At 28.6% G+C, this 16,839-nt stretch overlaps 1 non-coding gene across 1 annotated transcript; it reads right to left on the bottom strand.

Moving 5' to 3' along the window:
- Positions 1–1,098: 1,098 nt before the first annotated feature.
- TRNAG-GCC lies at positions 1,099–1,169 on the bottom strand. Its single transcript has one exon. It is a non-coding gene; the product is annotated as a tRNA-Gly (tRNA).
- Between the last annotated feature and the right edge of the window lie 15,670 nt (positions 1,170–16,839).

The raw sequence follows: 16,839 nt of genomic DNA, 5'->3' as shown, positions 1-16,839 counted from the left end.
TTTATAAATGATCAAACAAGTTTATTTTTAAGAAAATTTCCTGATAAAACTCAAAAACCAAAGATCAAACCGAGCTCTTAAGACTCTGAACCTAAAAGGAATTTTATGGAAATAGTAATTATTTAATTTTTAATTTTTAACAATAATAACATAATTTAATAATGCAAATTACTAAAATAACATCTAAACAAACCAGAGCCAATAATATATTATTCAATTAAAATTATGAAATTATATTATAATATACAACAATACTAATACTAAATAGTACAATAAGTATAAATAAATTAACTAATAAGTTATTGTTTAATAGAAATTATAAAGTTACATTATATTTATAACATTAAAAAAAACCTTCATTTATTAACCTTCAAATTTACTAATACATCACTACCTACCTATATGTTTGATTGATATTATTATTACTCTAGTCCAAGTAACATGGACAAAACAAATTCATTTGAAAAGATTAAAAAATATTATCTTTTTGTATAGTATGAGTGCCCAGCTCTAAGTAAAAAAAAGGTCAATATTTTAATAATAAATATGTTTTTTTAAATGAGATTTGAACTTATAACTAAATTAAAGTTGTAAATTTTTATCTTAAACCATTAGGTTACAACATTTTATATTTAAATTACAATAAATTTAATTAAATATTTTACTATTTTTAATAAATTGGCTGCCTTGAAAAGTAATCTGTCCTAGCATGAGAACTTGTCGGGACCTAGAGCCGGTGATGACCCATTATCATTCCTGTCCATAATGCGTCACGATGACCGACAAAAAAGAATTTCCTGCTAAAAAGGAAAAAAAAAGGGAAAAAAAGGGAAAAAAACTGTTTTTCTTGAAAATTAGTTGGGGGATAGAATGGACAATCCATTGCTTGGACTATGGGTGTTTATCGGTTCGATTTTCGGGTTATTTGAGTTTCTCGATTCAGTTTATTCGAATTATTATTTGTTTTAGCCAATTCGAAAAACCGAACCGAATTCGAATAATTTTTAATTAAAACAAATTTGATATTCGGTTTGAATTTTGAATAATTCGAATTCGTCTTTTTTAAAAATTTTGGAACTAACATAGCTCAAAATAAATTGCACCAGCCGGGAATTGAACCCGGGTCTGTACCGTGGCAGGGTACTATTCTACCACTAGACCACTGGTGCTTTTGTTTCATTCTTCTTTTATTTTAATTTGATTATTTTGAACTTTTTCTTAAACTAAGTTTGAAAAAATAAATAATAAAAAATGAATTCGGTTTTCGATTTGGTTTTCGAGTTGAAATCAGACTCGAAAATCAATTCGAAAACCATATTTGAATTCGAATTGGTTTGAAATTCGATTCAAAAACCGAAAATGAAATTTGAATTCGGTTTATTCGAATTCGGTTAGATATTCGGTTCAGACCGAATATTGAATACCCCTAGCTTGAACCTCTATAATAAATAATGCCGGAAGAAAAATCATTCCTCCTTCGAAAGTCATTTTTAAAACTCTATTTTTTAAGATTTTTTTTAAGAAATATGTTAAAATACAAAATAATATATAAGATAATATCAATACTATATTAAAATAATATATATCTATAAGATATTATTACAATAATATATATATAAGATATTATTACAATAATATTACTATATTATATTATTAGTTTCCTTATAAGCTCAATATTTATATAATAAACCTAATACATATAACTTAATATATTATTCTAATACGATCTACTTCTCTTTATTCTAAAAAAAAATAAAATAATTTTAAACAAAAGTTGTATTAAATTCATAGAAATTGTTTCAATCAACATTTCAAGCCTTATCTATTATCATGTGTTTAAATTTATCAAAATTTTAAATAATAATAGAATTGGTATAAATTTAAATAAAAGTTTTCCAGACTTAGTTCGGATTGGGGTTTTTGAAAAAATCTAGAGATAAAAAAATAATGATTGGTGTTGATTTTGAGGAGATGATATTATTTTTGATAAAAAGACTTAAAGGGTATTGATATATATGAATAAAATAAAAAATAATAATTTAAAATTAAGGGTATTTTAATATTTTAATTAATGAAATGAGTGACGTGATTATTAAAAAGTGATTGATTGAAAACTTGATTTTGAATGAGTTTTTGTATAAACCTAAAGAGAACAAAGGCCTTAAAAATCTAAAATACAACCGTCATTCGGACGGACAGAGACGGATATAGCCTAGGGCTGCCCTGGGCTTAAGCCCACTCTAAGTTGTCTTACGTTATTTTTTTCCAATATGAAAGATGGAAGAGAGAGAGGTATGTTTGACATTTGGTATTTTTATTTTTCTTTCTGAAATTTAATTATAATTTTATTTATTTACTCTCTTTTATTATTAAAAAAATAGATTTTATTTAATTTTTGTTCCAGATAGATAAAAAGAAATGAAGAGTATTTTAATCTTTAATCAACTACCAAATAAAAAAACTTATTTTTTAAAAACTCTTATCAAACATGTTCTTTTAGAAAAAAAAAAAAACTAAAACATTACTAGCTCTTTGATTATTTTGGATTTTATTTATTTGGAGGGTTTGTTTGATACGGTCAATTGAGTTTTTTTTTAAGTATGTTTTATCTCTCAAAATTTGTTTACTCAATGTTTAAAAATATTTTTCAATAAATAATTAATTTCAAAATAATTAACATTAAAGTAGCAATTTACACCATTCAAACATTTACAAATAATAATAGTAATTCATTTCATCTATATATTATTTATTTTTCTTTCATGTTTTGAAGTGAATCTAAAATGTTTTTTTTAAGCCCATCCTAACTCTAATTTATAGATCCGTTTGGTCTGCAGAAGGACACTATATATAATAATAAAAAAAAAGTTGATGTCATTTTCTATATGTATAACAAAGTTCAAAATCACAAAATTAAAAAAAAGATGCGTTTGAATACGAAAAACATTTCATTTCTTAATTTTAGATTAAAATAAGTAATGAAATTTGCAAATCAAAACTAATCTTAGTTTGTTTGAGGAATGAGTTATTTTGAATTTATCTAGGATATCTCAAAAAAATCTTTGTTTTTAATGAATACTAATTTAAATGAGATTATCTCAAATGATATGTAATGGTAGAATTCTAAATAATCTGTGCATGAAAAATCAGCAACTCACTTACTTTTACGTTGTTGAGAGTGAGAAGTTTAGGTAATTGTTGAGAAGTTTGGATTAATGTGCCTGATATGACATACCTACATTATTCTTTGGTGGACTATCTGGTTAGAAAAAAATCGTCGAAATTTCAATGATTGTAGTCGTTCGATGCATATTATTCATAATACTATTATTATGATCCTTTCTGAGATTCGTTCGGGAAATCCAGTAAAATCTGTCGGGAATTTAATCGTTTTTCTAGAGGATTTACGAGCTCGATAACTAATTAAGTATTTTTTTTATATTTTATTTTAATGTCATGTTTTATCGTTATACTTAAATAAATTTTTTTTTCATTTAAATATAAATAGATATTTTAAATTAATTAATATAAATGAAATATATTTGTAAATTAATTAATATTTTTTTATTAAAATATATTTAATTTTATTTTCTAGTATAATTATTTATTTATTTAATTTTATAGTTAATATAATGATTGAGTTTTTATAATAAAAACATAGATTTTAATCCAATAACAAATATCAATTAAGAAGTCCTAAAAGTCAATCCAAAATTAATTAATATTTATTCGAAACGAGTACTAAGTACTAGCATTACTAAGGAGAAATAAAAACAAAAAAGAAACGTTTAAATTAGTTGCAATACAAGTGGTAGATGAACGTATTAATTGATACAAAGTTTGCTCATCTACTAACTAACATATAGTTAATGCTGTCACATAAAGTTTTTTATTTTTATTCTAAAAGAAAATATAAGTAAATCCCTACATATTTCTCTATTTTTTATATTAATTAAGTCTTACAACTTTTTATTTTGATTTATGAACATAAAATTTATAATAATTTGGAATAACTTTTTAAGAAAATAGATGATCAATTTGGAATAACTTTTTAAGAAAATAGATGAAGTTAATTTATTTTTTTGGAATTGAGAAGAAATAACATGATACTCATAGTCATGCTTCTACTTCAACACAAAGCGGCTTCCATATGGAATAAACTTGTGATATTTTTAGTCTCTTAATCTACTCTTACAACTATGTTACTTTGTGTTTTAAGAAGTTGATTATTTTTAAATTTTGGTATTTACAAATATTTTCAAATTTCAATAGTATTATATATATAAAAAATAAAAAATAAAAATTTAAGAATAAAAATGACCATTTTTCTAATAGTGTACACTTTAGACATAAATTTACTTTTTCATGATAAATTTTTGTAAGTCTTAATCGGTTTAGTTTGATTTGTTAAGTAAAATATACAATCAAATAGTTAACACTGATTGAGTGAAATCAGTTTAGATTTTATTTGTTACTCAAAAACTAATTAAAAATCATTTAAAAACTTGTATTATCCTAATAAGTTTTTTTTTAGCATTTTTGTATAACAAAAAAAAGAAACTTTTATTATTATTATTTGATTATTTAATTAATGATTAAAAAAAACTTTGATGTAATAAAAAAATAAAAAATTCTCTTCTACTTTATACAAATTTTAATTTGTATTATTTTTAAAGTTAATATAATTATTTAAATATATTTTATTTTTCAACCTATCAAAATTAATTTAATTTTAATTCAATTTAATTTTTTTGTTTAATAATAGTTTTTCAAATATAAGCATTTTTTTAATAATCAGTATTCATTAATTATTATTATTATTTACTAATAATAACCTACTGTTTTATATATAAAAAAAAATAGGAATACAATTGCATCAAAAATTAAATAATAAATATTTATTAACTATTTATATATATTAGTACTATTAATTATTATATATATATATATATATATATATATATAGAATAATTAAAAATATTAAAATATCAATACAAAATATAATAATTAATATTTTTAATTTTATAATGTTTAATTTCATTATAAATAAACAAATTTTTAAATACATAGATTATTTAAAACAAATATATATATCAGTTAGTTTAAAATATATTTTTTTGTGTGTATGTATCACATAATAAATATGATATTAAAATATAGTATTGTTAATTATTTTATTTGATGTTTGAATATATTTATTATATTTTTATAGATTATTTATATATATATATAATTAATTAATAATTAATAATTTTTAATTTTTAATAAAAGAAAATACATGATATTTTGACATGTTGTAAGTAGGGGTGTAAATGAGCCGAACCGCTCGGTCAATGTTCGATTCGAGTTCGGTCAAAATCGAATTTGAGTTGAGCTCAAACTAGCTCGTTTAAGATTCGAGACGAACTCGAGCTTAGGTAAGACTCGCTTGATGGCTCTTTAAGTTTTTTCGAGCCTAATCATATAAAAGTTTTTTTTATTATATTTTACTTCTTAATCAAAATTTGAAACATACCCATAAGACTATCTATGAACTTATTGCTTATGGGCCTCCACAAAATTCAATTATCCACGTAACCCTATTTTCTATCTTGTTTTTCAAATTCAAAACCTCTATGACTTTTTGAATGGTTTGATTGTCCCTAATCATCTCCCGTTCAGATCTGTCCACAACAATTCTAAATCGAAGATTTCTTTTTTTTTTTAAAGATTTTTATAGATGGAACTAGCTAGGAAAAAAATATACTATAAAATTTTAAATTTTGGAACAAACATTATTCTAACAATTTTTTTAAGGAATTAAAATAGAATTAGCATGACACCTCACAATCATGGTTCCCCGCTTAAACTCAAAGCGCTTTCAGATGAAATTGAGCCCGTAACCTTTTAGTCTCTTAAGCCGACACTTATCATTGGGCTACCTAAAAATAGGACAACGACGCAGAACTTATCGTCTGACAATTTTGAACCCAAGAACTTAAGGTTAATATCCACCTCTTAATACCGTTAGACTAAAAGAGAGGATTTTAACAAAAATATTTAACTCTACTGGACGATATTATTTGTGTTAATCATCATACAAAAATATTATATTTATTTAATATAACATAAAATATACATATGGTGAAAAATATTACGTATATAATTATACTGTAATATCATTTATAATACACGACTTAAAAGTATTATTTTTGAAAAGATTCTTGATTTTGTTTGTCTATTTTTATTAATATGTAACTAAGGATTTGAAATATTTATGTGGTAAATTGATGATTGATGAATGGTGATTTATGTTTTTTTAATATAAGAAATTAATATATAAATATATTTAAATCCGAGCCGAACTCGAGCCAATGGTTATATGATTGAGCCGATTTCGAGCTTAATAATGAAAACTCGATCGAGCCGAGCCAATAAAAAATGAGTTAAACTGAACTCAAGCTAGGGCTAGTTCGAGCTCGGCTCGTTTAAACCCCTAGTTGTAAGTAGTTCATATATATATATATATATATTATTTTAATAATATATATATATATATATATATATTATTTCTATTTGTAGAGATTCATCGGTCAAAGATATATTTGAAATTCGGTTTAGTGATTTTGCTAATCATATCAAATATAGAAGAAGATTGAACAATGAGGAAAGCATGTCCAATGATAGACTTTTGTTAATGGTTAGAAATAAGGGGTTAAACCCGTCTTCTCGGGATTCTATACGGTGACGTGATCTGAATAACTTTTATGTGGTACATTATTAAATTTTATTCAATAAGGTTAACCCGATTGATCTTTGTTGGAAAATTTATGAGAGTCTAATGTCACGGCCCATTGGTATGGGGTGCACATGTCAAGCCTACAAGGTGCATTTTCTAGAATATTCCGGATTTTTATGGTCACTTATGGAACTCTCTAGAATCCTCTAGGAGTTTCTGGATTTTTGTTGGTCATGGAACTCTCTAGATTTATCTAAGAGTTCCCCTTTTATGAGTGAGGTCATGGAACTCTCTAGATTTATCTAGGAGTTCCTCTTTTGTAAGTAAGGTCATGGAACTTTCTAGAATTCTCTAGGAAGTTCCTTTTGTATGTAAGGTAGGAGAACTCTCTAAAATTCTCTAGGAGTTCTCTTGTATAGGTGCTAGTAGAATTCTCTAGAAATATCTAGGAATTCTTGGGTCTAGGTTAGGTAATAGAAGTGTCTAGAAAACACTAGGTCTAGGAGGATCTAGAATGATCCATACACTTGTATATAAACAAGTCTTGGCCATAAACCAAGACACTCAACACACACAACCAATGTTCAAAGCACTCAACACTTGTAATACCTCACTCTTGTAAGCAATAAATAAGATATTCTCCAAGCTCTTTCTCTCTCAAATTGTTCCATATTTTTGCATCATTTAAGAGGCTGACTAGCTAGGATTGTAGCAATCTAGCCTTGTGTCGCGCGGGACGAGAGAATATTCGGTGATCGAGTTTCTGCCCGTGACAAGTGGTATCAGAGCAAAAGTGGTATCGCATCCACGTTTGTGCTTCCGCATTGAAAGAAGAGATGAATTCAAGTTCCAAAGTCACGAAGGTTTCGACCGGCGAACAGAAGGACAAGAGGTCCAAGAGGGACAAGTACGTCGAGAGGAGTGTCGACATGGAAGCGCGGGTGACCCGGCTTAAGGAAGGCATATCCGAGCACCAAGAGACTCTCGAAGTGTTTAGCGCGGTGTCCGAGAGGGTGACAGCGTTGGATGAGGCTGGTGAAAAGTTGGAGAACGAGGTGATGGGGATCATTAACAATATGAACCGGAGCATTCGTGACGAAGTGCTGGGATCAGTTCGAGGGGAGGTTAATGATATCCGCCATGAAGTGCTCGAGACAATCCGGGGAGAAATCCATGCGATGGTCGAGGCCCTCCGAAGGGATATCTTGGGGAGGCTAGAATCGATGGAAAGGCGGATTGGGAGGAATGGAGGGGAACATAGAGGTGCGGCACCTCAACGGATGGATGTTCCTAAGCCAACTCCATTCAAAGGCTCGAGGAGTGCAAGGGAAGTGGAGGACTTCCTTTGGAACATGGAAAGGTACTTTCGGGCATCAAGCATACTAGATGATCGTGACAAGTTGGAGACGACACCTTTCTTCCTGCAAGATATGGCACTACTGTGGTGGAGGAGGCGGGAAGTAGATATTGAACGAGGTACGTTGCGAATGGAGACGTGGGAGGACTTCAAGACCGAGTTCAAGCGTCAATTCTTCCCAGAGAACGCCGAGTTCGAGGCTAGGAAAAGGTTGAATCAACTTGTGCACAATAGGAGCATCAAGGAGTATGTGAAAGAGTTCCAGGAGTTGATGCTCGAGTTACCGAGTCTAACGGAACAGGAGGCCCTGTTCGCGTTTGTGAATGGCCTTAAGACTTGGGCGCAGTTGGAGCTGCAAAGGGCAAGGTGCGGGACGTCTCCGAGGCAATCGCAGTTGCAGAAAGACTGTTAGAGCTCAAAGTGTCTGTGGATAGGCCGAAGATCCTCAGGGACGAGGAGGAAAATCGTGGGGGAGACCGCCCACGTGACCAGGAGAAAGGTGGGGGAGACCGCCCACCTAGAAAGGGGCATGCACATAACAACTCTGTGGGAAAACCGACGACTCGGGTAAGCCAAGAGTGTGTCAGATTTGTGGTGCTCATAATCACATAAAGTTTATGTGCCCATTCAAAGGGGAAAAAGTTGCAGCAGTGAAAGGACACGAGTCTTCCGAGGAAGAGGAAGGGACTCGGGTGGGTTCCTTGAGACTGCTCAACGCTGCGAAGACTAGTGTTGCGAAGCCGGTCAAGGAAACAAGGAGTGGCTCTTTGTTCGTGGAAGCTTGGATCGGGGGAAGACGCATTAAGGCACTAGTGGATACAGGGGCTACACACAACTTCATGCGAGAAGGAGTAGCCAAGGCGTTGGGTCTGCGGATCCGCCCAACAAGAGGGACGGTGAAGTCCTTCGATGTAGCCAAGCCGGTGGCCGGGGAGGCTAGGAAAGTGCACACCAAGATCGGAGACTGGTATGGGACAGTCTCGTTTACCTTGGTCCCAATGGAAGACTACGCCGTAGTATTGGGACTACAATGGTGCGATCAGGTACGCACTTGCATAATGCCTTATTCCGATTCCTTAATCATTTTGGATCACGGGAAGTCTATCGTGATTCCAACAAAGAGAGAATCCGAGGGAATACGCATATTCTCGGCAATGCGATTCAGTCGAGGTCGCAAATGTGGTAAAGGGGCTTTTACCACTTTTGCAAGGGTGGATGATGGGGACGGTTCCAAGGGGAAAGGACAAGTACCCAAGGAAGTTCAAAGGATGTGCAAGGTCTTCGAGCGGCTCAAGACTAAAGGCACGAAACCATCAGATCCACAAGGTTTGGCCACAAACAACGTGGGCCAAAGTCAATCCGCCTTCACTCGCGTCAAGTCCATGGGAAAGGATGTAGGGCGTGCAGTCAGGAAAGGGGACGGTGAAAGGGGGAAGTTACCCCCGCAACAATTGAAGTCTCTGCGGTCTGTGTTCAAGGGGCTTGTGCGCAGATTCGAGGGACCATTTTCGATAGAGAGACGTGTGGGAAACGTCTCATATCGGTTGGAGTTGGCGGCCATAGGTGCACCCGATGCCGTGACGTGCAAGGGGGAGGAAGAGCACTCAGGGGACGCCAATAAGAAGATCACTATGCATCGTTCTTAGGTCGTGCCGAGGTCGGCCACGACTTAGGTGGGTGAGAATGTCACGGCCCATTGGTATGGGGTGCACATGTCAAGCCTACAAGGTGCATTTTCTAGAATATTCCGGATTTTTATGGTCACTTATGGAACTCTCTAGAATCCTCTTGGAGTTCCTGGATTTTTGTTGGTCATGGAACTCTCTAGATTTATCTAGGAGTTCCCCTTTTATGAGTGAGGTCATGGAACTCTCTAGATTTATCTAGGAGTTCCTCTTTTGTAAGTAAGGTCATGGAACTTTCTAGAATTCTCTAGGAAGTTCCTTTTGTATGTAAGGTAGGAGAACTCTCTAGAATTCTCTAGGAGTTCTCATGTATAGGTGCTAGTAGAATTCTCTAGAAATATCTAGGAATTCTTGGGTCTAGGTTAGGTAATAGAAGTGTCTAGAAAACACTAGGTCTAGGAGGATCTAGAATGATCCATACACTTGTATATAAACAAGTCTTGGCCATAAACCAAGACACTCAACACACAACCAATGTTCAAAACACTCAACACTTGTAATACCTCACTCTTGTAAGCAATAAACAAGATATTCTCCAAGCTCTTTCTCTCTCAAATTGTTCCATATTCTTGCATCATTTAAGAGACTAACTAACTAGGATTGTAGCAATCTAGCCTAGTGTCGCGCGGGACGAGAGAATATTCGGTGATCGAGTTTCTGCCCGTGACACTAAGATGCCTACTAAGATCTCTTTTTTTGGTTAAAGTGTTATTCACGGCGGAATTCTCATTAACGATATATGTATGAAAAAAGATATGATTATTGTGAGTCGTTGTCGTATGTGTTATAAAGAGGTTAAGACAGCTTCTCATTTACTTTTACATTGTCATGTTGCTGCAAGTATATGGAGTCTTTTGTGAAATTTAATGAAAATATAATGTGTTATGCCGGAAACTGTTAGTGACTATTGAGAGACATGGATTGAGGCGACTAAAAATGCGAGACTTAGAAAATGAGTTTCTATCCTTGTAAATTTCGGGTGGATTATCTGGTTGGAAAAAAATAAGAGAATTTTTAACAACGAAAGTATGACATTAAGGATTATTTACAATGTCATTATTATTGCTCTTCTCGAAGATCTTCGAGTCAATTAATTTATTCTAATGTAATCAATTTGTACATAACTTTTTTTATGTCACGTTTTTTTTAAGAAAAACTAAATATATTATTTCAAAATATATATATTCTTACATAAATAAAAGATGATAACACAATGTGTGGTTGATCGTATATAAAACTAATATGAGGCATATTTTTCTTCATACAAATACATATTTGTGGTTTTATTTTTATTTTTAAATAAATTATTTATCAATTAAATCGTTAATAACCAAAAATTATTTATACTTTATTTTTATAATATATATATATATATATATTTTAATTTGAAATAATTTATTTCCTTCAAAGAATCATTTGATAATTCTGATTTAATTGTTTTTAAAAAATTGTAGATCAATCAAGCATACATAAATGCATTTTCATTCAAATAGCTGGTTGGGGTTATTAAATTAGAATATTGCTGACTCAATTAAAGTATATTTGAAAAAAAAAAACTATCACGTTCTAGTTTTGAAAAACTTAAAATGTAGGGTCGACACTAAAGTGAGGTGTCAATTTCAATTCAATAAAAAAATCTGACAAGATAGAATCGTAATTATCCACATATATTTACTTTTGTTTCATCCACCTATATGTTTCTAATATTATAAATTATGATTAAAATAAATTATATAAACTATTTAAAATATATATATAAATAAATAAATAAATATATATATATATTAGTTAATTTAAAATATTTTTTTTTATTCATGACATTATCCATTACAATAATAAATATATAAAAATATAGTCTGGTTAATTATTTGCTTTTATGTTTGAATATATTATTACATGAGAAATGATTATGGAGAAAATTTTAAAGAATAACGTGACATTTGAAAAAATAATTAACTTTTTTCTTTTTCACCCTTTATCATTTTTCCAACGTGATATGATTATATATCATTCTCTTCCTCAAATTCCCTCCACTGTCACTCCTCTTATTATATATATATATATATATTATAAATATTTATTATATTTTATAGATTTATTTATAAATATAAGAATAATTGAATAATTCATACATGATATTTGATATACATAGTTTTTATTTTGGTAATTAATATTATTTAAAATATAAATATTTTTTTTAAAATAAATATTATTAAATTAAAAATATGAAATAAAATAAAATAAAATAAGAAAACATCTAGTTAAAATAATTTTAAAAGTTCGATGACACGAGACTCAGTATATTCAAGTTACCTACAGAAATTTTCAACACTTTTGAGATATTTTATGATTATTCGGTGCATTCTCCGGTCTTCGAGTTAATCTTAATATGTCAGATTTTTTTTCTCATATTCTGTTTCGGATAAAAGATGAGTAAGGTTGACAAATGTGATGGAGTTTAGAATCAATGGTATTTCGTCAACCTATCTTGGTATTTCATTGGGTGCTAAATTACGTTTCAAGTTATCTTGAGACCCAATTATCATTGAAATGAAATATAAGTTATCTAGAAGGAAAAGGGAAATAATAGCGTGTTTCTTTCTTTAGAAAAATAATATCTAAAGATGTTGTAAAGCCAATCTTTTTTGGCCCCTTTGATGACTTTTTTTTAGCATCGGAGTGTGCTTTATTTTTTTTATCACTTAAACTTGATTTGATATTGCGTTTTGTTCAGTCCATCGTCCTATTTAGCTGAATCGGTTTTTTCGTTTCGTATTTTTATAGTCCAAATAATACTCTCAATCATTAGTGAGTCGTTTACAGCTCATACCCTGCAATTGTGCTAATTATCCTTTCTCGAGTCCGTGTCCGTCCCTTTCTTAAAAAACAAAGGAGACGAAATAATCTGAACTAGAAATATTTTCATTTTTTTCAATAAAAAGTTATTCGATTTGATATTTAATATGGATGACCTATTACAGGTATTCTCTCACGATTTGCATGAATTTCTCACTATTTTGGTCATATATGTATAGATGGTCAATTTTCACTATGCATGACCTTTTCCGACGTTATTTACCAACCGTCGACTAATGATTGTTTTAACTGCCGCTCGGAATCATTGGTAAAGATTCTTCCAACAATGTTTCATTGGTTTATTTAGTTTGCTCTACTTTAACAGTTATCGTTCAAGAATTCAAATGAGTTTGTCTTTGAATTTTTTTTCAACAAATCGTATGATCGTTGATTCTTTTCTAATAGGAGTTATTTTTGTAAATTATTTATGCAATTTAATATCTTGAGAATCAATTATTAATTTTGATTTTATAGACATTATCTTGTATTATTCACCTATGTAACTTCTATTTGAATTTATTGTCTGAATTAATTCGATATCTAAACAAACTTGATATTATTTACAAATTAATGTTCTATAAATACCTTCTTATCTTATTTGATTTTAATGATGATTAATTTCTTATATAAAAAAAGATAGTATTTATACGTATATATTTTATAAAATAATATTGGTTATAAGATTAATAATTATAACTTTTAAAAATGTATACTATTCTTTTTTTTTAACAATTTGAACTTTAGAAATGTTTGATTTATAAGTTGTGAAGTACCCAAGTGATATTATCTAGCTCTCACACTAAAATCATTAATACAAGCAAATGTTTGGTTGATGCGATTGTTATGGAAATATCAAAACAAATCTAAAAGTTAACAAATTTTGAAGCAAAATCATTAACATTTTTCTTAAAAAATTCACCTATTATTTCAAATTTTAAGAGTTCACTCAATCATCTTTTAAGTAAGAATTTGTCTTGTTAAATTGTTATCTTCTTAACTGTTTCAAGTGTTATGGATTTAATTTGTTAATAGAGAGTAAAATAATAGAAGTCAGCAGCGTATTTATGTTAGGGCTGAATTCAAGCTTTAAAAAAAATCAACACAACTTTCACTGTTTTATCTATAATATCTCTTTTATTTACCATGCAAATAAATTTTTTAAAGTCAACTCAAATCTAATTTCTAGATCTAACACAAGTACAAGTAATTAATGAACAACTTCTAGTACAGTCGGATGGATAATGTAATTCGAATTGTCGGCAAGTAGGGACGGATCTATGTAGGGGCTCGGGTGGGCTGAAGACCACTCCGAAAATTTTATTTTATTTTTATTTACGGTTCAAATTTGATAATACCCTCTAATTTCTTAAAAATTTTCAATATAATTCATTTTTTATTTTATCTAATTATTAAAAATAATGGTAAAACTTACCTTTATACACTTATTTTATTAAAAAAAAAAAAAAATAAATTTAAACTCACCTCAATCTTAAATCCTGGGTCCGTCCCTGTCGGCAAGTGGTGGCAGATGACAAAAGTGGAAGAGACGGCAAAAGTTTTGACGAAATGTAGAGAGAATATGTGGTTTTCGATGGTGGTCGAAAGTCCAGGGGAGATTAAGTGGTTTTCGGTAAATGGTAATTCATCATGACAATAGCATGAGCCATGAGGCTGTTGGTTGAAGACAGTACCGATCCAGGCAAAGACTAGTAATTGGTATGGATATTCATTGTGGTGGTAAGTAAATCAGGAAATGTAATGATGATCGTTGTAATTTCTGATATTTCTTTTAATTATTTTAGAAACTTAATTAATACGTGATGAAAATTGAAGATGGAACTTTGGATATTTTAAGTATTTTTTTTCAATTGAACTATATTATCTTAAATAATCTGTTCGAATATTTATTTTTAAAAATGAATAATTTTTTTAATATTTTTTCCTAAATCATGTTTAAAATGTTGTTAACATAAATTGAAAGTTAATTCAAACAAAGTATTTTATTTGTTATATTATCGAATTATAATTAGATTATCACTACACTTTTTAAGAAACCCACCAATGTATCACAAGGTAAAAATCGACTTTAGACTAAAATATCTCAGATTCAATTCATCTAAAAGTGTTTTGAGTTTAAGCGAGACATGCCAATGGAGTATCATTCTAATTCACATTAAAAAATACACTTTTTAAAAACAAGTGGCGTGGATGCAACCACATCCTAAAGTTGGACCTTGTTCGAATTGAGTTATTGTCGTGACGATTTCTTCATAAAAATAGAGAGGAAAAAATGTTGATTTGTGATGATATTGAGAAGATGAAGATATTTTTTTTTTAATAAATATATAAATTAAATAAAAAATAATAATTTAAAATAAAAGATATTTTTGTATTTTGGTTAATGAATGGACTGATTCGATGAATAAGATATAATTAAATGATGTTTGATTTTTTGGGTTATTTGAATAATAACCAAAAACCAACCAGGCATTGATGATGTTCGAATTTCAGTTTATTTGAATATAAACTTGTTTGGTAATATATTATTAGAAAGTGAATTTAAAAATAAAAAAAATCTTAAAATGTATTTATTCTCCTAGATTTCTTTGTTATCTTTCTTGTGTAGGATTTTTTGTTAAAGGGTATTAATTCAATAATTCTCCTTGTTGGTATACTTCTTAGAATGAGGTTAACATTGCTACACCTCTCCCATGAAGCCTCAAAAATCACCAAAAATACCACATAATCCTTATATAAAATTATTCAAATGATAATTCTTATATATAATTAGATTAAGTTTTCTATTTATCTCTTTACAAATATAATCAACCTTTTTTTCTATCATATTACATGAAATTTTGAATGTGAAGAGATTAATTTCTAACATCATCTTAAAAAAATGTAATAAAATCTAAAAAAAATTAAAAAATAGAAAATAGAGGGATAATAAAAAATATATATCTTATTAGATATATATATATATGAACTTAAAAAAATATTATTAGTTATTTTAATTAGTATTAATTTAATATTTAATGTATTTTTTTTGAGTTAAATGAGAACTAGTATAACACCTCACCGTCATTGTGCCAGCTTAAACTCAAAACGCTTCTAAATGGAATCGAAACCGTGACATTTTGTTTTCTTAAGCCGACTATTACCACTCAGTTACTTGGTGTGGTTTAATAAATTATTTATATAATTCAATATATATTCACTATAAGTTTAAACGGAAAAAAGTGAAAGTTAATACCAATTATATTTTTAATTCAAAATGTGTTTAATCATAATTTATTAGTTAAATTATTATATCTAACTTATTATGTAAATGAAATCAAATTATAATTAATCTAACTTGTTATTTGAATAACATATTTGTTATTTAAATAATCCATCATTCTCTCATAAATATATGCAATTAAAATATTCTATATTTAATTTTTTCTATTAAATATTAATAATTTTAAAATATTTTTCACTAATATATTTAATTTTTTGAACAAGCAGTTTGGGAATGCAGCATATATCCTATCTAGGAATGTTGATCGGTAGAGAGTTACATAAATCATTTAAGAATATGAAGATAAGGGCTTGTTTGATTGAGTTTATTTGAATAAACTTATCATATATTTTTTTTAAATAAATTTTATATATATATATATATATATATATATAATAGAAAAATATTTTTAATAAAATAAAATAAAATATATTTTAATGGATAAATTAATTCATCCATTAAAATATATATTATTTTATTTTATTTTATTAAAAAATAATTTTCTATTATATATAGACACTTTTAAGTCATTTTATTCGGCCTTAACGAATATATATATAATTATATAATTTTCTATTATATATTATTTTGTAGGTAACTTAACGAATGAAATGATGTTGAGAATTTTTTTTAAAATTTTTTTTTATTGAAAATGGCAAAATAAATAAAATGTATATTTTATTTCACTTGATTGTTTTAACTTCTTGATTATGGATGTTTTGGGGGTAATCACTTAGATTGACAAAAATTATAAGGTAAGCTATTATATTATCAATTACAGTTTTATTTGCAGTTGATTTTAAGTGATTAAAATCTCTCAATAAAATAGTTTAAGGGTTAAAATTGAGGTCAAATGTCATGAAAACAAAAATTATAAAATATCATGATAAATTCCCTACATTTAAGCAAATAATAATTATAAAAGATAAAAAAATAATAAGAA

Source organism: Impatiens glandulifera, chromosome 3 (genome assembly GCF_907164915.1).
Source record: "Impatiens glandulifera chromosome 3, dImpGla2.1, whole genome shotgun sequence".
In the NCBI taxonomy this organism is placed as follows: domain Eukaryota; kingdom Viridiplantae; phylum Streptophyta; class Magnoliopsida; order Ericales; family Balsaminaceae; genus Impatiens; species Impatiens glandulifera.
Note: the sequence above shows the minus strand (reverse complement) of the source record. Positions and strands in the feature narration are given on the sequence as shown.